This window comes from Pseudophryne corroboree, chromosome 10, assembly GCF_028390025.1.
Source record: "Pseudophryne corroboree isolate aPseCor3 chromosome 10, aPseCor3.hap2, whole genome shotgun sequence".
NCBI classification, from domain to species: Eukaryota; Metazoa; Chordata; class Amphibia; order Anura; family Myobatrachidae; genus Pseudophryne; species Pseudophryne corroboree.
In genome coordinates this window covers 375,570,713-375,589,477 of record NC_086453.1, presented here as the reverse complement: position 1 = coordinate 375,589,477, position 18,765 = coordinate 375,570,713, and the positions used below count along the sequence as shown (strand labels likewise).

General features: G+C 41.1%; 2 pseudogenes; one reads left to right on the top strand and one right to left on the bottom strand.

Annotated features, from left to right (window-relative positions):
* Nucleotides 1–11,333: 11,333 nt before the first annotated feature.
* LOC134968186 (5S ribosomal RNA) lies at nt 11,334–11,453 on the bottom strand (annotated as a pseudogene).
* Nucleotides 11,454–13,598: 2,145 nt separating this feature from the next.
* Nucleotides 13,599–13,718, top strand: LOC134968185 (5S ribosomal RNA; annotated as a pseudogene).
* Nucleotides 13,719–18,765: the final 5,047 nt, after the last annotated feature.

The window sequence follows — 18,765 nt, the reverse complement described above, 5'->3', positions numbered from 1 at the left end:
AAGCAGAACCGCTAGGCCCACCTCACTCAGCACAAGTTGCTGAACTGGTTGCCCTAACCAGAGCATGTGAATTGGCTAAGGGCAAGTCAGCCAATATTTACACAGATTCTAGGTACGCCTTCGGAGTAGTCCATGATTTTGGAGCCCTATGGCACCTCAGAAATTTCATGACGGCAGCTGGCACACCTGTAGCGCATGCAGCCCACATCAAAAGACTTCTAACAGCGATACAGGAGCCCGACAGAGTGGCTGTTATCAAGTGTAAAGCTCACACTTATAGCCAAGACCCGGTATCACTTGGTAACAGCCGAGCAGACGAAGCTGCTAAATCAGCAGCCGGTACCCCCATACAGACAGACACCACACAGCTGATGGTATTTAATACTGTAAACACACAGAAATTGTGTGAAATGCAAAATTTGTGTTCCCCACAGGAAAAGGCAGTTTGGAGGTCAAAAGGATATGGCCAGGAGTCCACAGGACTCTGGACAGATGGACAGGGTAAACCAGTGGCACCCAGAGCATACCTTCGAAGTCTAGCGAAAGCAGCACATGGGCTGACTCATCTAGGCAAAGAAGGGATGTGTAAGCTAGTAAGAGTTTATTGGTGCGCCCCAGGATTTTCTTCCCATGCGGGTAAAAGAGCGATAACATGTCTCACCTGCTTGAGGAAGAATATCGGAAAGGCAATACCGACAGAGCCATCCCATATCCCTCCGACAGATGGTCCTTTCCAGGTAATACAGATTGATTTCATACAATTACCACCTTGTAGAAATTTAAAGTATGTATTGGTCTGTATTGATGTGTTCTCAAATTGGGTTAAAGCATTTCCCGCGGCCACAAATACCGCTGTATTTACTGCAAAGAAAATTGTGCAGGAGTTTGTGTGTAGGTACGGTATCCCTAGAATAATTGAAAGTGATAGGGGTACCCATTTCACAGGTGAAGTCTTTCAAACAATGTGTAAGTTGATGGGAATTAATAGTAAGCTGCATACTCCGTACCGCCCCCAGGCGAGCGCGAAGGTGGAAAGAGTAAACAGCACTATTAAAAATAAATTGAGCAAGGTAATGACTGAAACAGGACTGTTATGGCCTGAAGCTTTGCCAATCGTATTATACAGCATCAGAACCACTCCCAGGTCCCCTCTTAATCTGTCTCCTTTTGAAATTCTGTTTGGTCGACAACCCCATGTTATGATTAACCCCCAGGATGATTTGAAATGTAACAATGAAGTAACCGTAAAGTACTTGGTTAAGATGAGTAAGCAATTGAGGAATCAGAATGATAATCTAAAGTTGGTGATTCCTGATTTGCCAGACAGTAATTGTCATGACATTGAACCTGGTATTATGTAATGATACGGAATTTCCTACGCTCAGGTTGCCTTATTGACAGATGGGAAGGACCATATCAAGTCTTATTGACCAGCACAACTGCTTTGAAGGTTGCCGAGAGAGAGACTTGGGTCCATACGTCTCATTGTAAAAAGGTTGTTGATCCAGAGAGGTCCCGTGATAAAGAACAGACGGTAGAGGTTGTATCACTAGAGTGTCTGTTCAGGGAGGATTGAGACGACACCTGAGCGCTGAGAATAACAAGACCGGAAGCTTGTCGAGCCAGATTTCTTTTTCCCATTTGTTATTTTCTCCAGTTCCCACCTCCCTCCTATTTCCCTTCCCCCTTCTTATTTTTCTCCTTTTACTCCTCTAAGATGGACTTGCCCCAAGAGACTGTGATCCGGATTTTCCTGTTAACCATGATGTTGACCAGAGCAGTCTGTTTCGGTGAGAGTACCATGGAGGTCGAGAAAGGATCGGGAATGGGTTCTGATGACCAGGATGCAGGCGTAGATTTCCAAGAACAACATCATCACCGAGTAAAGGCGAGTATCAGAAAACGATCTGGTAGCATTGACAATAGAAGGAATTGTGAAGGATTGTTAGCTGAAGAGAACTGCATCTGTAGGCATTGTGACAATATAGTTGAGGATGGGTGCATAAAGAAATGTCAGTCCAGTTTTAATGTCCACATGGAACGGCATCCATTGAGTGACTATCACTCCTTAGTGGGTAAAGTGTTAAATCAGACAGACTGTTGGGTATGCTCTCAAGTACCTCAAGGCCATAGCAAATCAGGACTAGTACCATTCCCATTACCTGTAGGAGAGGTACTTGAGCTAAGTGGTGGGAGGCCGGTGGACAAGAGGTTTAATATCTCTAGTCCTCCTAGTTTGAAGCTCCACCAATATCATGTGGATAGGTCTTTAGTATGCTTTAACATTTCCAATCCCCGAAAGCCGGGAAATTGGGAAGTGTCATGGAGTAATCAAACCATGACCTTTTCATACAGACCCGACAGAATGCCCATAGACACAGAACTTATACGCCAGATAGCCGACCATAGGAAATTTTTCCGGTATAGGTACACCTTAGGAAGTAGGACCATGCGAGTTGGAGAAGTATCACCAGGATACTGTGCACAGATCGTACAAACTGATACGTGTACTAAACAGATGGGAGAATTAGGGTTAGGAGATTTCACATGGAAAATTTGTAACATGATAATGTCATACTCCGTCCCATATGTTCTCCCCAATGATGCATATTTCATATGCGGGAGGAAGGCGTATAAGTGGCTTGCCCCAAACTCAGAGGGATTGTGCTATATTGGAAAAGTACTGCCTGAAGTAATGACTGTAACCCATAACAAAATGAAAGATATTCACCGCAGTGCCCAAGCTCCTTATACTCACACTCATTACGAGCACATCGTTAAACGGCACCTGATAGAGAGAACAGAGCATCCGGCCTCTGACCTGATCCATGAATCAACCGGGATTCAATTCCTACTCGCGTTAGATATCACTCGTACCGCCAGAGGAGTGATAAATTATAGATATATATCTGCGCTTGCAAATTTATTAGACAATATCACCGAAATGTATGACGACACATTCAGGTACACTGGGAAAGAGTTACAAGCCTACAAAACAGAACTGGTTCAGTATAGGATGATTCTCAATTACCTCACAGCTGTGACAGGCGGGTATTGTGTTACCCTAGCGACTCAATATGGAATAAAGTGCTGCACGTACATTACAAACAGCACGGAGGACCCAGCCGAGGTCATAGACCAAAAGATGGATGACATTTTACAATTAAAGTGGGAGTTTCGAAGGAAACACAATCTCACTCTCGCCGCTGTGGGTAATGAGCTGACCAGTTGGGTGTCATGGTTAAACCCACGAAATTGGTTCTCGGGCTTAGGAGAATGGGCCCAAGGTATTATTATGGATGTAGGGAAATTTCTTTTGTGTATTCTGGGAGTCGTCATATTGGTTGGCCTGATATTTAGATGCGTTCGGGTTTTAGCGAAGCGTAAAAGTAATACCAGGGTGATGAGTCTAAGGAGCGAGGACACTGTACTAACAACGACTAATTTGATGTATGACCCAACGATAGAGACAATGTTGTGATGAAAATGTGAATCCATGGTCCGTTTCTTTCACCCGTTTCTCCTTTGTTTTCCTCCAAGGTACAAAGACATCAGCTTGGAAGAAGAATTTGACAACCTCTCTTATACAGACCATTGATGAACTATGCTACAAGCCCCATTTTCCCTAGTAACTTTAAAATTTTACGATAGCCCAAATATTTCAGTGACTAACTTTCTGGACAATGGAAAAAACTTTTGCCGTCATTTATAGCAAAAGCATCAGGAGACTACAGTCAACATGTACATCGAGACAAGACACAAGACAAGACCTCAATTGGCAAATATATATTAAACTCACATAGTTTATGACTGCATTTACCATAATTGCTTCTTATCTTCATTTCTACAACCTTCAGGTAATGACACACATAGTCAATAGGGAATATAGGCACAGATATCAGCACTCACATATCCCCCCAATCATGTATAATCAACTAAAATGTGCTCCCCCATTTTGTTACAACTAAAAGCCGAAAAGAGCTCGGTAAAGTTTGACAGCCCATCCACAGACCCGTAATACGGGATAAGAAGGAATTCAAATGTATACTTCGCAATACCTCGAAGCTTGATCTAAAACACGTACGGCACGATGATACATGACCCCCCAAACATGGATTCATACACACATGCTTCTACTATCTCACTAGGTCATACCTTTTTCCCACCTGATCCTCTCCTCCCTTTACCCAATCATAAAATGGTATTTACATTATGACATATATTTTTTCTTTTTTGAACTGTTTTAGGAAGTGGCAGTTATTGATGACTGCCAAAGTGTGGACTGTCAAAGTCGGAAAAATATCATGCTACACGTTGCCATATATCCACTCTATGCGCGTGCCTGCTGCACGTGCACATTCTCTCCCGTGCGTGCGGATACTCGCAGCCGCGTGATGGCGCCTCGGCCATGCGCTCGAGCGCGTGGTATGTGCATTTACGGTAGAGTTTGTGTGCGTCTAGCGGGCAACTCAATCGTTAAATAATAAAACCAAATAGTATGTTTTATAGATAATGTTCCCCTTAATAATGACTGTAAGTTTGTTTAATGTAAATGGTCGCTGGACAGAGGAATTCCACTTTGTATGGTACGAAGGGTCAGACAGGGTTTGAACAGCTGTGTCTGGTACCTAACTAAAGAACATTTTATTAGAAACAATCCGGTGCTGGTTAGGTAAAGATTAATCGCTCCTGCGTATAGTTATGGCCATTAGTATTTTCTGGACATATACTATATTTGCGATTCATTACCCATGCGGCGGGAATCTTCAGATTCCCTCCCACCTGAGCAGTTTGATATAGTCGCAGCCCACCTGTTCAAACTAACCTATGACCTTTTGTTATGATGCAGGGAGACATTCCTGTGTCCAATGAACAATGAGATTATAGGTCCCTTTGTGTTTACTGTACGCAGTGTATATAAGATCAGCCAGCCTGGGCAGCTCTCTCACTCTCCACAAACGGTTTTCATATTGACTAACTTGGAGCTGGTACCAGAAAGCTGCGCAGCGATCATTCCCAGTGTGTGTAAGTAATTCTCTGTAATCAACTTATTCTCTGTTTGTATTGGCCATTCCCTCTCTCTCTCTGTTATAGTATAAGTTTGTGACGCTATTGGATATTTCTGTCTAGATATTCTGTTAGAATTATATGTTAGCTTGTAGTGTATGACTTGTGACTGTTTTCCCTTTTCGATATAACTAAAAGCTTGTTAGTAAAGGTGTTGGAACCTTAGCAAAGTATCGTGTGTTCATTACATTGCAGAGGGTAATAGGAGCGTCTCGATCGCTCAAAACAGCTTTAGTATTAACAAGGTTAAGCAGCGTTATATCGCAGCAATATTTCAGTACAAGGTTTACAGTATAAGAGTATCCTTTCTGTGTGTTACATTCAAGCTTTACTGATTGTCATCCTGTGAGCGTCTGCGCCGCTCGTGATCTCCTCGTGGTCTCGGGCGTCCGCTACGCTGGCAGCGTAGCATTACGATAGTCAACCGCCTATAGCGTGCTCGACACCACGCATTAAGCTGTGAACGAGCGTGTCGCATGTGCGTCTCGATCACGGCCGAGCGTATGCTACGCTAAGTGCGTACCCTTACGGTACCCCATACGCCAATTGTGTACTGTGTCTCTTACCCATTATTGTGAATGTTATAAGATAAAGAGTTAGCTTTATCAAAGCCACTATTAACTCCAATACCTTTTGGCAATAAGATCTGGCTAGGACCCACTCCAATAAAAGTCCACAAGATTCTCTTGACAAGACTACCTGATTTGTCTGTTTGCAAAAGAGGTGTCCATTTTCCAAAGGGGTGATGCAGGTATAAAGAATGCTGCACTTTCAAGTCCAATGGAAACAGGGGCCAATATTTACTAATATACGTGTTTGAGTCGGTTTGTGTAGTGTTTAAACTCGTTTTGTATCGGGTGCATTTTCATGCAACTTTTTGAATCCATATACGCAAAGTTACGAAGCACTCGACTTTATGGTTTTCGTGTTTTCCAATGTCGATGCCATTCGGGTTTTTTTGGCACATTTACGGCCGTCATTGTCATTTGCGTACGTGTTTTTGTTGGATTTGCTTGTTTTTTCACTAAGTTAAACGCAGCAGGGTTTTTTTTTTCCCGCAGCCGCATTTTCACTTTCAGTTTCGATTTTCATCCCCGTTCGTGATTGGTTGTGTTTCAGATGGTAGGAGTGTCTGTGCGCAACCATATAAATACGCCCCAAACCGTCCGCACCTCGTGGGTTTAGTTAGTGGTGAGGAGGAGGGAGGTTGTGCTGTGGAGGTAGGTGATTTTGTGGTTTGAAGATTAGTGTTGGTGGCGATTTCTGAGTGTGGTATTGTGTTTGAAAATCGTCTTGTCATTCTTGTCTTGTATTTTGTGGTTTTGTCTCATTTTTAGTCCAAGTTATTTTTCTTTATAGTCCCTTGTCAGTGTTTGTGTGTGTTTGTGTGTGTGTGTGTGTGTGTGTGTGTGTGTGTGTGTGTGTGTGTGTGTGTGTGTGTGTGTGTGGGTGGGTGTGTGTGAGTTGTGTAGTGGTAGTGGAGGAGTGTGTTGTTTGTCTTTTTTTTTTCCTGTGTTAACTGTTTAGACACACAATTATGTGTGACTCAGAGGTGGGTGAGGTGGAGGGTGTGAGTGAGGGGGAGGAGGTCGGTCAGGTGGAGGAGGTGAGTGTTAGTGAGGTTAGTGAGGTGGAGGAGGTGGGTGAGGTTGCAGCAGCAGCCTCAAGTGACAGTGACAGTTAGAGTGCTCCGCAGCCACGCACCACTACTAAGACTGGGCGGAATGTTAAGTTTAGTTTTGTAGGAAATGTGGCATTGGTGCGTGAGCTGATGAAGTATCAGAGGCAGCTATTTGGCCTTGAGTCCGCCAAGGTGCCAACACGGAGGAAGACGGTGTTGTGGTCGAAAGTTGTTGCTGCTGTCAATAGTAAGGGGGTGGTCAAGCGGACGGAGGACACATGCCGCAAACGGTACTATGACAGAAAGCGACGTGTCAAGTCCAAAATGGCCAAGGAGGCCAAGTCGGCTCGGCAAACCGGTGGTGGGCAGCCCTATATTGCAAGATATCTGGAGTATGAGGAGCCCATGCGGAGTGTCATACCTCCTGAAGTTGTCTCTGCAACCCATGTCCGGGATTCAGATAGGCCAAGGAAGAATGGTGAGCATGTTTTATTTATTTTTTATTTTTTTAATTATAAGTTGTATTTTGTAATCTGTGTCATGTGACGTAGCATATTACTCCCATCTTCAAGTGTGTGTTTGCAAATACATTGTTTTGGGTCATGTGTTAGCTAAAAGCCAATGTAACATCTTACTTTATTGTATGTCATGTGTTTTTCAGACAGATATTTAGCATGTGTAGTTTGGACTTGTTGTGTCTCTGATTTGTCCTGCAATAATGTTTTCCTTTTGGGCGTTTTTTACGTTAAAAATTATGACTATGTTTTATATATAAGTGAACCATGTTTTTTAGAATTAAAATAAGTCCTTGTCATGTTAGAGGCTGGAGTACTGGAAAGTGGTTTGTAACCACTTACATGTGTAATGTCATCTTAACAGAATGGTGTTTCTTTTAAAAAAAATTCAAATTTTTTTTCTTTCTTCTATTTGTACCGTGACACCATACTGCATTTTTTGAAAACTTTACTTTTGCTTGTTTTTTGTGTGGTCATATAGTGGTAATGTGTATTTGGAGTGCCACATCACAGAGCCAACTAGATATTGCATCTGTATTATTTTTAAAAACAATACAAAATTAATTTGTGTTTTTAAAAAATAAAATAAAAACCCATTCCTTTAACTTGTTGCCTATGTCAGTGTCCTGTACATGTTTGCCTGTCTTGATGTTGCCATAGTGTTTTTTTATTTTATTTTTTTATTTGGTATTTCTGTTCCTTATGTTTTTTTGAAGTAAAAACCAAGCATTTCTAAAGGAAAAACTGTTTATAAGCATAATGGGTGGATGTATACACAATAGCATGATTTATGAATATATCTCATTTTATACAGTGTCTGAAAAAAGCAGTACTACTCGTCGGTCAGTAAATCCTAACACATCTGATGATGATGACGCTGTGGAAGCAGGTAAAGTGTCCATTGTAGTATAGGGTATGCTTGTAAAGGAATGGGCATAACAAAATTGCACTTTCATTAAAAGGTCCATCAAAAGAAGTATGGAGCAGCAGAAGTGGCTCTTCTGTTAGACATCACCACACGAAACATGTGGCCGAAAAGAAAGCAAGGTCGTCTGCCCCGCCACAAACACAGCAGGCTACCCCGCCACGAAGATTATCGTCCGTATGTTCTGTCCCCACACTCCAAATTTTGGACACACCTCCAAGACGTCATCCACACTCCCCTCATCTTGATTGTGAGTATCAAACTGAAAAAAAAGTGTAAAATGTCAGAACATAATCATAATCAGTCATAACCGCATTAAGTCCAAACACATCCAAAACAAAAATACTTACCGCAGTAAGTAAAAGCTGAAATGGAATCCAAACTAAATGGCCTTGTCCACATCCAGTAAAGATATGTATGTCCACTTGAGTCATACAGTATGACATTGGGTCTAAGATGCTGCAACAAAAAAGCATGTTGGTTTGTTTGTAAAAAGTAAGTTTGTTTTTCCAAAAATCTCATGTGTGCTTAAGGTAACATTGCAAAATATCTACAAAAACATTACTATGTTTGTTTGAACAAAGCTATAAGGTAACACATTATGTATTACAATGTTTTTTTTATGCTGGAGTATGTGTGAGCTAAAATAAAACTAAAGTGTTTGCTTTCACAATTAAGTAACCTGACACATTTGCCACAAACAGGCATATGTATGTATTTAAGCTATAAGTGATGATGTTGCTAGGCAGAATAGTTTAAAGCAACAGTGAATGACATGTGTTCCATGTGTAGTGTTTTTTTATCATTTCCCAACCATATGGATAGCTAACGGAGATATGTTTAACATTTCAGCTTCGAGTCCTGGGAACAGCATCCCTCCGCAACAACACCAACACAGTGACATGGAGGAGACAAACATCTTAGAAATGCAGCCATTAATGCAAGGAATGAGCCCCCCAGCACCTGTGAGTACACCACCACAGCAAAGCACACCACCCCCACCACAACACAGCCCAACAACACCAGGAACACAAGGCCCTGATCAGGTGTTTTGGACTATTTGGGCTAGACAGCAGACCACTAATGAAGATTGCCTGCGTAAGCAGACACAAATGTTTGCAAGCCTACCATCTCACCTCAGAAGAATCTCAAGAAATCTGAGTCGACAAAATGAGCAAACAACCAGAATAGGCAATACCATGGAACTCATGCGTACAGACATTACACAGGTCATGGGCAACTTACAGCGCATAATGGAAGAACAGAACAGACTAATGGAAGAACAGCACAGACTAATGGAAGAACAGCACAGACAACAGCAAAGTTATATGAGCATTTTTCAAAACAGTCAAAAGATTAATGAAAGTTTATTCAGAATAGTAGACAATCAAAATGCTGCGACACGTGAACTCAATGCCACCCTCACTAACCTGAATGAAACACTCAGATGCATGCACCAACAGTAAACAACCAGCAGTTCTGGTACGACTACTCCAAATATCACGCCAGTCTCATCACTCACCACCAAGATGGTCCACCAGAGCACGCCAACATGACAGTGCTAAAGGCAAAGGGCAGGACAAGCAGCCACCAAAAAAAACATAACAAAAAGAAGTTAGACATTTTTGATAAGTAAAGTTAGCAAGTGTTTTTGATGCTTTACAAAATAGCACACTTAGCTCCTTGCCCCTTTTTTTAACATCATTAATTATAAGTGCACCAAATTAAGTGTAAAAAATAGTACGCACATTTATTCCTCGTCATTTTTTTGGGGTATTGTAGGAGGAAAATGTTGATGGAGCCACACATACATGTTAGCAGGAAGTAAAGTGACCACTTGATTTTTTTCTAATCATTACTCTTTCTAGATTCCAATCATTCTCTTTGCCTGCAGATAATCCAAATTACAATGTTAGTGATACATATCTTAGCTAGCTTATCTATACAACATTACAAGATGAACACAATTGAGTGGCGTAAAAAGCTTGTAATATGTTGCCTTTGTTTTGTTTTTAAAACATTGTCCAAATGAATGTCAGTATTGTTGGGACAGGTTTGTGTGTGCTAAAAATTATTAAGCATGTTTTTATGATGCTGAAATAAACAAATATGTACTTTTACACAATTTAAAAAAAACTGATTATAATAATGTATATGTGTGGCAAACTGTGTATTTACTTACACATCATCAAGTTTACAGCATCAAACATTAGGAAATAAATTATTCCTGATTAAAGTAAGTTTGTGAGTCTTAAATATGATGGTGCGTCACACATAGGGACACATGTATTCCTCAAGGCAAACATATTATATGTTGAGGAGTGTTTTTTGGGAACACAGGTTCTCAAACTCGGCCATCAGGAACCCACACAGTGCATGTTTTGTAGGTCTACTCACAGAATCACAAGTGACATAATTAGCTCCACCTGTGAACCTTTTTACATATGTCTGTGAGTAATTCATACACCTGTGCTTCTACTGGGTTACGAGAAAAACATGCACTGTGTGTGGTCCTGGGGGCGGAGTTTGTGAACCTGTGCATTAGGACATTACACACAATGATAAAGTGAAATAATAAATGGATGATGTGGGCTTGTAAGAAATTAGCACTAAGAGAAAAGCTTTTTTTGGGACCGCACTAGTCTTGTAATAAGGTTGTAATGTCCTCTGAAAAACTGATTTATTACGCTAAATTGCGTTATAGATGCAGCAACTTTATGCATAGGGAGAAAGATCCGTTTTGCAATTATTTGTTGCTATCAGTGGTGCTCCCTAGAGTCAAGGAGAGTATCAACAAGGAAAACCCAACAAAGAAGAAAAGTTGGAAAGTAGACTCTTGTGTGGGAGCACTCAATTCAGAGGATTATATAGATCAATTCTGATAAAACATAATTTTATTAATTCATTAAAAATATAGTTGTAGGAGTAAGTTTATACGTAAGATATTGTGGCTACGCGAAAATATAACACTATATTATGTGCAATTAATGTGGTTTTCGATACCACAATAGAAACCGGAAATCAAATATATGGGCTGTTGATTTTACTGAGATAGCAGTAACACCTTTGTATAGTATATGACCATCATTTATTCTACAGCAGTCCTATTCAGGATTAAGTAGTCGTAGAGAATTGAATCATAGGTCATACAGAACCGAATGCCAATTGGTATTATTAGGGATCACTCTAGATCGGGCAGAAGAGTATTTTGCAGTACCCGGGTGTTCCATGGTGGTCACCCATCCGAGTACTGACCCGGCCCTCCACTGCTTGGCTTCCAAGATCAGACGAGATCGGGCATCTCCAGTGGGGTATGTCCGCAATTTCTTAATCTGCCCGTTCAGTCAATCCCAATACCCGTATCGACCGAGTTATATATCAGAGGTGAACTGAATCAGTCGTGTATTCAGTATTTGTCTCATGCCCATGAGAATGGATTTATAACAATATTAGTCATAATGCATAAATGAAATTACATTAGGGACAGTTAACATGGAGAAAGATTTTTTTATATGCAGAGGCGTCCACTTGCATATGATGATAATATATAATAAGGCAACAATTATAGCAAACCAGTTGCTGTATATAATGTATGAGGCCTCAATTAGTTTTTGCCACATACACCACCATAGCGAAAAATACTGCACACAGAGATAGTAGAGTAATAATAATTCGCTGCAAGTGTGCAGTTGGATACAATTAGGCAACAGTTGTAGCAAACCTGTTGCTGTGTACAATATATGATATATATGGCTTCTAACAACTTATATCGCACACGCCACCACAGCAGAAGGAAAATTTACACAGAAACATTTGTAGTTCAGTAGCAATTTGCTGTGAACGTGTAGCTAATAAGCTTCTTTAAGATTCCTTGTGAGAGAATTCTGCCGTATCTTAGGAATATAATTGTTTACTCCTAATACCTTGTGAGATACCATATAGGTCCAGCACCTGCATATGTACAGTGTGTATGCACTAGGGTAATAAGATAGAATTTGCACATACACATATAGGCAGCAAAAAATATTCTGAAGCAAGTTAATAGCCTATTTGGGCTGTAGTGAATATACAGAGAAATAACTTTATAGTTTATGTAGTCATACGATACCAATCCCAAAGGGCTGCATGTAGAGGGCTGCCGTTTGTAAATTCCTGTAAGTGACAGGCTCCTGGAGGTGTAATGAAGCCAAAATGGTGATTGACTAATTCCTATGCTGGCGGTGTCTGCTGCTCTGCAGCGTGTGGTAGCTGGGTGCCTCCCGGCTTTCAGCCTATGCTGGCGGTGTCCGCTGCTCCACAGCGTGTGATAGCTGAGTGCCTCCCGGCTCTCAGCCGCTCGACGCGGCTGGACGCTGTTGCCCGGGTAACTGTCCTGGGTAACGTTCTGTGATCAAGCTACACTGCGAAACGTACGTCATCTCCCCCTGCGATCACTAACCGGAACTCCAGGACAGTTACCCGGGCAACGGCGTCGAGCGGCTGAGAGCCGGGAGGCACTCAGCTATCACACGCTGTGGAGCAGCGGACACCGCCAGCATAGGCTGAAAGCCGGGAGGCACCCAGCTACCACACGCTGCAGAGCAGCAGACACCGCCAGCATAGGAATTTTTGGCTTCATTACACCTCCAGGAGCCTGTCACTTACAGGAATTTACAAACGGCAGCCCTCTACATGCAGCCCTTTGGGATTGGTATCGTATGACTACATAAACTATAAAGTTATTTCTCTGTATATTCACTACAGCCCAAATAGGCTATTAACTTGCTTCAGAATATTTTTTGCTGCCTATATGTGTATGTGCAAATTCTATCTTATTACCCTAGTGCATACACACTGTACATATGCAGGTGCTGGACCTATATGGTATCTCACAAGGTATTAGGAGTAAACAATTATATTCCTAAGATACGGCAGAATTCTCTCACAAGGAATCTTAAAGAAGCTTATTAGCTACACGTTCACAGCAAATTGCTACTGAACTACAAATGTTTCTGTGTAAATTTTCCTTCTGCTGTGGTGGCGTGTGCGATATAAGTTGTTAGAAGCCATATATATCATATATTGTACACAGCAACAGGTTTGCTACAACTGTTGCCTAATTGTATCCAACTGCACACTTGCAGCGAATTATTACTCTACTATCTCTGTGTGCAGTATTTTTCGCTATGGTGGTGTATGTGGCAAAAACTAATTGAGGCCTCATACATTATATACAGCAACTGGTTTGCTATAATTGTTGCCTTATTATATATTATCATCATATGCAAGTGGACGCCTCTGCATATAAAAAAATCTTTCTCCATGTTAACTGTCCCTAATGTAATTTCGTTTATGCATTATGACTAATATTGTTATAAATCCATTCTCATGGGCATGAGACAAATACTGAATACACGACTGATTCAGTTCACCTCTGATATATAACTCGGTCGATACGGGTATTGGGATTGACTGAACGGGCAGATTAAGAAATTGCGGACATACCCCACTGGAGATGCCCGATCTCGTCTGATCTTGGAAGCCAAGCAGTGGAGGGCCGGGTCAGTACTCGGATGGGTGACCACCATGGAACACCCGGGTACTGCAAAATACTCTTCTGCCCGATCTAGAGTGATCCCTAATAATACCAATTGGCATTCGGTTCTGTATGACCTATGATTCAATTCTCTACGACTACTTAATCCTGAATAGGACTGCTGTAGAATAAATGATGGTCATATACTATACAAAGGTGTTACTGCTATCTCAGTAAAATCAACAGCCCATATATTTGATTTCCGGTTTCTATTGTGGTATCGAAAACCACATTAATTGCACATAATATAGTGTTATATTTTCGCGTAGCCACAATATCTTACGTATAAACTTACTCCTACAACTATATTTTTAATGAATTAATAAAATTATGTTTTATCAGAATTGATCTATATAATCCTCTGAATTGAGTGCTCCCACACAAGAGTCTACTTTCCAACTTTTCTTCTTTGTTGGGTTTTCTTTGAAGAAATTAGCACTGTAAGATTTCGAACACTTATCCAGACTTAATGCATGGCACTCATAATCTGTTGTTTTGATATTAAAAAGACACACAATACACATGCAACATTTGTTGATCATATAGCAAGGGAATGTTTGTATGTGTCAAGGAGACAGACACATTCTGAGTAATGGTTTTTGATCAAAAAAACAAAACATCTATTTATGAAGACACAACAAATGAAATAAGCAAACCAAGCTTACCTTAGAAATAGCGATTGATGATCTGTTGCCTAACCTGCCTCCCTACATCAGTACTCCAAGTATCACCAGATGTCTCTAATTCCTCTGCTTGCTGGCTGCTTTCTTCCTCCTCCTCAACATGTGGCAGATGTTGTTGCAAACACATGTTATGAAGAAAGCAGCAGCAGAACACAATTTGAGTCACCTTGGAGGGACTATACAACAAAAGGCCACCAGACTTATCCAGACACCGAAACCTAGATTTCAGCACACCAAAACATCTTTCTATCACATTCCGCGTGGACTTATGTGCATGATTGTAATTGTGTTCAGCAGGGGTATCAGGTCGGGACATTGGAGTTAGAAGCCAAGAGAAACAGCCATATCCTCCATCACCTAAAAGACAGATATAGTAATGTGATTCATGTGAAGATACAGCAACGCATAAGTAACACACTGTGGGGCAGATGTATTAACCTGTAGAAGGCATAAGGAAGTGAAAAACCAGTGATATGTGCAAGGTAATAAAGGCAGCAGACAATCTGATCCTAAATGTTAATTTACATATTAGAGCAGATTGGCTGGTGCCTTTAACACCTTGCACAGATCACTGGTTTCTCACTTCCTTATGCCTTCTACAGGTTAATACATCTGCACCTGTATTTGGTCAAAGTCTACGCAGGCCTACACATATCAAATTACATACCCAGCAGCCATCCATCTGGCATTTGTCCGTCCTCAAACTTATCAAAGAGGGATGACTGACTGAGGATGAAGGAGTCATGGCAGCCCCCAGGGTAACCAGCAACAACACTCATTATTTTGAGATTTGCATCACAAACCACCTGCACATTTGTGGAGTGTTCAAAATGGCGGTTTGTATATATGTGCTGCCTGCCCCTAGGTGGTCTCAGCTGAATGTGTGTGCAATCTATGGCTCCAAGCACATTGGGCATGCCAGCCAGCTCATAGAAAACTACCCTGACGGCATGCCACTGAGACTCCTGGGTAGGGAAGCAGATTGAGGCCTCGATGTGTGGCTGCAAAACAGCCAAAACCTGTGTGAACATTTTAAAGAACAATAAACTTGAGATTTTAGGACAGAACTGGCCACCGAGAAATTAAAACAAACACAAAACAGAAGAGGTTGTTAGGTATACATCACCTGTGTTAAGATTCTGGAAAATGTGGGCTGTGAGATTCCTATGACATCCCCAGACACAGCCTGAAAGCTGCCAGTAGCCATAAAGTGCAACACAGCCAGGAGTTTGTGCAGGCCTGAGACAGGGCGAGAGCATGCTGTCTCAGGGTCTAGGCCCAGTTTGACAAGGTCATACAGACGGAAAATGTTGTTACGATTTAGACGGAACATCTGTATGACCTTATCATCGGACAATGCGTTCAAGTTTAAACGCCCCCTAAAAAAACGAGGCCTGCGCAGCCTCCACGGAACCTGTACAACCTGCTGACCATGTTCAGTTTCTTGGCCCTGGGTACTTACAGGCTGATGTCTGAGTCTGAGGAATCCCACAGCACACAAAAGCTCACTGGCCCACAGTCCTGCTGCCATTTCTGAGTGTAGGTGTATTGAAATGGGCCTAACATCCTTTTATAGGCATCCTAATTCAGGTGTGAGTGATTTTTTATTTGCAACACATGTAAACCCGACTGAAAAAAGCAGGTCTATTTTTTTGCCGCTTTTTTTGACGAATCGCAAAAAATTACGACCGCATTTGAGCCCTCAGAGACTAACACCCAAATACGAATGAATAGTGAATTCCCGTATTCTATGAAATAACAGCCGCGTTTGACCAATGGTCTATTCATTCGTATTTCGGGACGTTGTAATTCAAACCATTACGAATAGACCAGGCACTGCCGAGATTGGTGCTTAGTGAATTCCCGGATTGGGACTTAGAAAAAAAAACACAAATCGACCAAACTCGGATTTTTAGTAAATACTGGCCAGGGAATCCAAAATGGTGCTAGAGTTAGAGAATCAGAAGGGAAGATGGCTTGTGAAGATATGGTCTCAGGCTCAACGCGTTCCGCTGGTCTAATAGCTGCCAGCTTCCTCAGGAACATATGCAGGACCTGATGCATGTCAACCATTAATGGCCGACCAAATGACTGTCAACCTTTTCATGGTCAACTCATAGCCCGTATACCCATGCCATGCCAATTCTATTGGAGCTTCTTTCCACTCTTTCCTCTCGACAACCACCTTTGTGAGTGTATATTAAATATAAGTCCTATGATGCACACCTTTATTTCTTCCTCTCTGGAGGTCTGGGATGGCAGAGAAATGTTGACGTGTCCAGAGAACAGGTTGAGGCATGCTGGTGGAGATATGAGAATTTCTTGAACAGTGTTTGCAATCTAAAAAACATTAATCTCAGAAAAAATTTGTAGAAGTGATAGAGGATACTAATAGACGTCAACTATCTAGATGTCGATGGATTTTAGGGAAATAATACACCACTGTACAAGTTGTAGAACTTTTAGTTCTCTTTTGGGCACTTTTGTAGACTAGAGCCCCCTTCTTGCCCTTGCACTTGAAGCCATCCCTGGTTGGATTGAAGGCAAAAAGTTTTCCTGGCTGGACAGAAGGTAGTGCTGCCATCTACATTGAAAAGGCAGAAGATTTCTGAAAAATCAGCTTTTATTTCAGATGGTATACTATTTAAAGAAAAGTATAAAAGTACTACTTAGTACAATGGTGGAACACTGGCGGACACCATCAATAAAGGGAAGTAATAGGAGTAAGATTCGTATTCTTGAGCAAATTAGGAAAATAAAGAATAAGGTAGAAAATCATAGTGTTCCGCACCAGTTTAAAAACCGTCAAGCAAGCAATCTAAAATTTATGGGCTTGGAATATGTTGGTTTGGACCAATGAGGGGGAGATAGACTAATCTGCTTTACAAAAGGGAAACCTACTGGTAATGAAAATGAGGCAAGGGCCATGGATTGTATTTTATGGCCGTCTATTCGGATCCAGCAATCAGTGGCAAATTACCCACATTAGGAATGTTCAGTTAATGAAACATTGTTCTAACATATAATTAAAAAGGAGGTGGTGCAACGCTAGGCCAGGCCTCTGATGAAGTCAAAGTGACGAAACGCTTTGGAGCGAGTCTAGCGTTTTGACGGCGGTGGAACCAGGTGAAAATTGCTGTGTTTGCCGTATACTTTATATTTCAAGCTGTTAATATTTGCGGTGGCTGGACCACTACCTTTTTGGTACGTGATTTTTAACCTGCGCGGCTTGTGAACATGTAATAAAATGTTGTTTTAACAGATCACGGCCTCTGTTATTATCCGATTTAGATATTTCACCTGGCTTTGGATTAAATAAGAGGACATTGTGGTAACATTTGCGCACTGACAATTATTATATATATATATATATATATATAACATTGATTTCATCTTAAAAATTTTTTAACAAACTTTTTTAAATTTGCTGTGGAAACAGGGCTAATAATCCCTGTGAAACGCTCTTTAATAATAGCAAAAGGAATGTTTCATAAGAAACCCTATAAAACCGTATTCCTAAGTGAAAACACATACTGGAAAAGTGACGGCAATTCTTTTGGGAAGGTTGCCAGGTTCCTGAATACACAGAGGGAAGAACTTAGGCAGGAACATTCAATGAGTGGAATTCGGTGCTCTATTCATTACACCAGCTGGTGCCATTCTAACCTTCACATCAGGATTTTCTGGAGTGAAAAAAATAAAAAAATCCTGAAACACTTGTAAAAAAAAAAAAAAATTGTAAATAGAAAAATAGCCACTAAATTTCCCCAAGTATATGAGACGTTTAAACATTTATTTCTCCAGTAAGAGCCATCATTGTCCTGATTGATCAGTGATAAATTAGACAGGGATTGACTGAAGGAGGCTTGGAAGGATCAGAGAGGAACACAAAATACTGACGTGACACAGAAGAGGTAGTATATATTATATACAAGCACATACCTATACAGTACAGACAGGACATGCACGTGTATTAACACCGGGGGCTGTCAGGACCCTTTAAAAGGGAAGTTATTTCAATAAATATTTATTTTAAGCAGTTTTAGTTATTTCTAAAACAAAAACTTATATGAAAGTGGCGTTTAATTATATAGCAGATGAACATATTATCATTGACAACGAGAAGCTGTTACTCTAAGCTACTGGCTTGTTTCTTTTCGGAGATATCTGCCACGATCTCCCGTGTTTAAACTGCCACCGAAACCCCTATTATTGGTTTCTATGGGGCAGATGTATTAAGCCTGGAGAAGGCATAAGGAAGTGATAAAGCAGTGATAAACACAAGGTGATAAACGCACCAGCCAATCACCTCCTAACTGTTCATTTACATATTGCAGCTGATTGGCTGGTGCGTTTATCACTTTGCACTTATCACTGGT